Source organism: Muscardinus avellanarius (genome assembly GCF_963383645.1).
Source record: "Muscardinus avellanarius genome assembly, chromosome: X".
Classification (NCBI taxonomy): Eukaryota; Metazoa; Chordata; class Mammalia; order Rodentia; family Gliridae; genus Muscardinus; species Muscardinus avellanarius.
The window spans coordinates 66808111-66814110 of NC_137792.1; positions in this window are offsets into that span (position 1 = coordinate 66808111).

Below are 6000 nucleotides of genomic sequence, written 5' to 3' on the forward strand. Positions count from 1 at the left end.
TAATTTATTCCTGTTTTTTGTGGCATAGGTATTGAATGCAAGGTATTCTATCTCTGAATTACACTTCCAGCCCTATTTTACTGTTTATTTTGAAACAGGATCTCACTGACTAAGTTGCTGAGGTTGGTCTTTTTTTTTTTTTTTTTTTTTGTACAGGGGATTGAAGCCAGGGGCATTCTATGTCTGAGCTATAGCCCTAGCCCTATTTATTATTTTGGAATGGTTTCACTTAGTTGCTGAGGACCTCACTAAATTGCTAACCTGTGGATCCTCTTGTCCCAGCCTCCCAGGTACTGGGATTATAAATGTCTGCCACCATACCTGGCACAAAGATGGTCTTGAACCTGTGATTCTCCTGTATTAGCCAACCAAGTATTGACATTGCTGGTATGCACTAACATGTCAGTTTTAAAGTTATTTTACTTATTTATTTATTTATTTATTTATTTATTTTTGTGGTACTGGGGATTGAACCCAGGGGCATCCTACCTTCTAGTGATATCCCCAGCCCAAGTTTTTATTCTTTATTTTGAAACTGGCTATCACTAAGTTTGGAGGCTCTCACTAAGAAGCTGAGGCTGGCCATGATCCTTCAATCCTCCTGTCTCTGCCTTCCAAGTACTGGGATTACAAGTGTATGCTTACTTTCAGTTTAAAGTTATTTTAAACAATTTTTCCTCTATTTTTTTGAGGGGGGAGGGTTACTAGGGATTGAATCAAGGGATATCTCAACTCTGAGCTAACACCCTCTGCCCTTTTGTAGTTTTTATTTTGAAATAGAGTCTAAGTTGCTGAGGATCTCACTAAACTGATGAGACTGGCATTGAGCCTTTGATCTTCCTGTCTCAGCTTCTCAAGTCCTTGAACTATAGGTGTGCTCCACCATGCCAGGCTCATTTCCTCTATTAAAATTGAAATTGTGCTGGACGTGGTTTCAAAATAAAAATAGGGCTGGGAGTGTAGACTGGAGGTAGAATGTCCCTGTGTTCCATCCCTAGTACCACAAAAGAAAAAAAAAAGTGAAATTGTGTGATTAGGTGTGTGTATTAGAATTCTTTTGAGTTTGCATTTGCAAGCCAAATCATGAGATTAGTCAAAGGGAAAAGCAACAGCCCTGTTTTTGACATCTTGAACTTGCCAGTTTACAAACAAGGGTCGGTTTTGCTTCCTTTGTTAATTTATCTGGAAGGACCATTAACAGGTGTGTTGCATTATAAGCTTAAGTAAATCATTTAAATTGGCTCTACCATTGCAGATGCTGTGTTTTTCCAAATTAGATTTTTCTGAACCCAAACTACAAAATAAGAGATGTGGCACTTAGTCATGGATATTGTTGAGTTGTGATACTAGTAGTCTATCTTGTTAACTTTTTGTAACTTGTGCTTTAAATAGCTATTTTTATTCAAACAGACATCTCATTTATTTTGTGTTGACAGTTACTATCCCCATTATTCACAAGGAAAAACTGAAATTTAGAAAACCTATGTTGGGCGTATTCATTTTGAGTCACCCCCCCCCATGCCATTTGGCATGGGGCTGTATTTCTATTTTCTGTATTTCTGTCTTTCTAATAAACTTCTTTAAATCTTCAAAAAAAAAAGAAAAGAAAACCTATGTTAACCTATGTTGTAAGTCCCACAGTTACCAGGTCACTGAACTGGAATGCTGGCTTTTTTTTTAATTAATTTATTTTTTTTATTGGTGCACTGTATTCATACATCATAGTGGGATACAAACTTTTGTAGACATACATGCACACATCGCCCAGTCAGCCCCCACCCGATCCCCACCCCATTCTTTTGCATTAATAGTCTACTTATTTTGTGACTTACGGGCTTTTTCAATTGGTCCATTGTAGTATTCACACCCATAAAAAAGAAACAATAAAAAAGTCTGACATAATAAAACTTAAAAAGAGGCTAATGTAAATTGCACTGATATGTAAATTGCACTGATATATTTTGTTAAGAATTATTTAGGTGGTACTTGTGGCTGTAATGGTTGGGAACTATTTTCGTATCTTTAAGCTCATGTTCAAGCATGTTTGTATGCATCTCCACTGTGCTACTAAATGATGATGATTTGGATGAATAAAATTGTCCCGCTCCAGATGCCTTTTTAAAATTTCTATTTTAGGGATAATCTAAAACAATTCAATATTCTTTTATGAAGAAAAATTTTAAAATTATGCTCTCAGAATTGCCTAAGGAAGTTAATTCTCATTGACATGTATTTTGATGACAATGTGTAATTTTAAAAGTGAAGGCAATACAGTTTTTATAAGTCCCTTTATACTAGGTGTGGTGGTACATGCCAGTTATCCCTGTATTTGGGAGGTTGAGGCAAAAGGATTGCAAGTTTGAGGCCTGCCTTAGTAACTTAGGGAGATACTATTTCTAAAACAAAATGGAAAATAAAGGCTGGGGGTACACCTCAGAGAGAATGCCCCTGAGTTCAATCTCCATTAACATATACACAAAGATACACAGTCCCTTTACATAGATCTGGCAGTTTTCAAATATTTCTCTTTCTTTCTTTCTTTCTTTCTTTCTTTCTTTCTTTCTTTCTTTCTTTCTTTCTCATGGTACTGAGGTTCCTGGAAGCCCTTCTACCTCTGGACTAAACTCGCAGACCTATTTTATACTTTTTTATTTTTTGGAAACAGGTTTCTCTTAAGCCAGCACGGCTGGCTTCGAACCTGCGCGATCCTCCTGTCTCTGTCTCCCAAGCGCGGGGATTACAAGCGTGCGCCACCACGCCCTGCTAGATTTTTTCATTTTTTATTTTTTGTGAGTCTGGGGATGGAGCCCAGGGGCATTCGACCTTGGAACTACCCCCCACCCTGCCCTATTTTTTAGTCTTTTTGTTTTTAAACAGGATCTCACTGAGTTGAGGCTGTCCATGAACCACTAACCTCTGGTCTCAGCCTCCAGAATTCTGGGATTATAAGCATTCACCACCACGCCCGCCTGATTTTTTCATTTTTTATAAACTGCACATTAAAAAAATGGTCAAGTTTCTATAGAGCTTTAGAACTGGCGAAGAGTAAGGAAAAGCTCCATAGTGCAGGTTTTATTCATGTTAGTTTTTGCATTGCATTCTGACTTTATGAATAATTTTAAAGATGGAGAGTGAGCTTTCAAAAACCTTAACTACAGTGCTTACCATTTCCATATCTTTGCACTATATGGGCACATCTATACATATGGATACCAGTATTTACAAAGATGATTCCTTCACTTGCAGCACATGCTAATGTATTTGATCCAAGTGATGAGGGAGCTTGCACTCCTCTTTGGAAGCAGGTCAGAGAACCTTAGAAAAGTCTTGAGTTTGGACCTGAAAGTAATATGCCAAACGTATCTCAGGAGGTATGTACAACAGGTTAGGCTATAAAACTATTCTCATTTAAAATTTTTTCCAGGTAATCTGTTTTATCAGTTTTCACCATGTGTTCTTGGCACCTGGGGCCCAGTACTTTTGTAACACTTAACATCCTGGGCTATACTGCTTTCGGCATCTAAATTAAGAGCTGGGTCAGATCTCAGAGATACATGAAAAAAATCATTTTTAATTGTGTTGGGCTGGGCTTGGTGTCGTATACTCCTAATGCTAGTACTTTGGAGGCCAAGACAGGAGGGTCATATATTTGAGACCAGTCTCAGCAATGTAGTGAGACTCTCAAAACCTAGCAAGACCCTGTTTCAGAATAAAAAAATAATTTTTATTGGTGCATTGTAGTCATACATCTTAACAGGGGATAAGATGGTAGAGTCATACATGCACACATTACTCATTTAGCCCATCCCTAATCCCTACCCCATTCCCTTCCCGCTCACTCCTCATATTTGGCTTACTGATTGACTTTTATATGTTTGAAGGGCTGGGAGTGTAACTCAGAGGTAGAATGTCCCTGGGTTCAATCCCCAGTACCACAAAAATTGTATTGAAATATGAATTCCTGTACTTTCTTTACATTTCTCATCTTTTACAAGTCTACTTCATGCTACTGGGGGTATCTGAGTATCTGAGAAAAGTCAGCTTTATGAATATTCTTCTCTGACTTGGAAACTGTTCACTATTATGCCTTGTGTAAGCAAGTGTGTAAAGCAGTGTTGGATGCATAGTAGGTACCAAGGCAACATTTATGCATATTTTTATGGTGCTGGGGATGGAACCCAGGGGAATTTTACTTACTATACTCTCCAGCCCTATTTTTATTTTGAAAGAGTCATCACTGTGTTTCTGAAGACCTCACTGAGTTTCTGAGGCTGGCCTTGAATCTGTGATCGTCCTGTGTCAGCCTCTCAAGTACTGGGATTATAGCAATGTGCTAGAGTGTCTGGCAAAATCCAGCTTTTTTGATAGCAGTTGTTTTGAATCTGTGTATCATTTTGGGAGTAGGTACAAACATTGCAATGTTTTCTAGTTCACATAAGCATGGGATTGGTTTCCATTTATTAAGGTCTTTAATAAATGGAAACCATAGCTTTGAATAATATTTTGTAGTTTAATAGCTTTGAATAATATTTTGTAGTTTTGAATAATATTTTAATAGCTTTGAATATTTTGTAGTTTTTTAGTAAAAGTTTTGCATTCATACTTTTTTTTTTTGGTGGTACTGGGGCTCCTGGAAGCCCTTCTACCTCCGGGCTACACTCCCAGACCTATTTTTTTATATTTTTATTTGGAAACAGGGTCTCTTAAGCCAGCGCAGCTGGCTTCGAACCTGCGGGATCCTCCTGTCTCTGCCTCCCAAGCACGGGGATTACAAGCGTGCACCACCACGCCCGGCTGCATTCATACATTGTACAATAAAAACAATTGATTTTCTTCTATTGATTTTTTTATGTGGTACTGGGGATTGAACTTAGGGAATTATCCTCTGATCTGCAGACTCAGCTGGGAATTGAACTCAGGGACATTTCACCTCTGAGCCCCATCCATAGACTTATTTTATTTTTATTTTGAAACAGGGTTTTGCTAAGTTGCTGAGGTTGTCCTCAGACCTATGATCCTCCTATCAACCTTCCCTGTACGGGGATTACAAGCATAAAGTATTTTATTGATCTTTTATCTTGTATCTTTGCTAAACTAATTTATTCATTCTAATGGTGTGTATGTGTGTGTTTGTGTGTCAGAGAGATAGAAAGACAGAGAGAAAAAGAGAGAGACAGAAAGAATATTGCTTAGAAGTACCTACATACAAGATCATAATCATTTGTGAATAGAGATATACTTCTTTTGGGGAAGTGACTTTGTGTTAGGTATTCCTCAAGATTATCCCAGATTAGATGATTTGCTAATAGACTTAGAGGACTCAGAATATAGTCACATTCAAAGTTAATATTTATTGCAAAATATACATGTATATATATATATATATATATATATATGCCATATGTCAGTTATAAAAAAGTTAAAATTTATTTTTTGATTTTCATATTTTATTATGATTGTACTTGATTGACTCTATGGCACTTCATACAGAGTTTTGGGGTGAAAAATTGAGTCAAACATGGTCATGACATCCAGATTTAAGATCCAGCCAGATTTCAAAAATGTTAATATTTGAACAAAATGAGCACCTTAGAGTAGTACTTTTTATAGTGTGGATTTAAAAAGTCCGCTGAAGGCTTATATACTGGAAGCATTTTCCCAATGCAGCCAGGTTCAGAGGTAGGGCTTGGCTGGAGGAGGTAGGTCACTGGAGGAGTGGTATTGGGGTCTATATATGTCCATAGGCCCCTCCTCTTGATCTCTGCTTCACCTGCTGTGGTATGAGAGTAGCAGCTTTCCCTCACATGCCTTGCCCTTTGAAATCCTGAGGCCCAGTAACCCTTCCCTCTTTTATGTTGTTCTCTGGGTATTTTGGTAGGGTATTATGAGACTGCTGACTGAAAGAGTACTTAAACCAAGTTTTGTTTGAAATTTTGTAACTTATTAAAGAGAGATCTCTTCCCTTTCCCTCCCCATTCCTACACATTGTTTTAAGCTTGC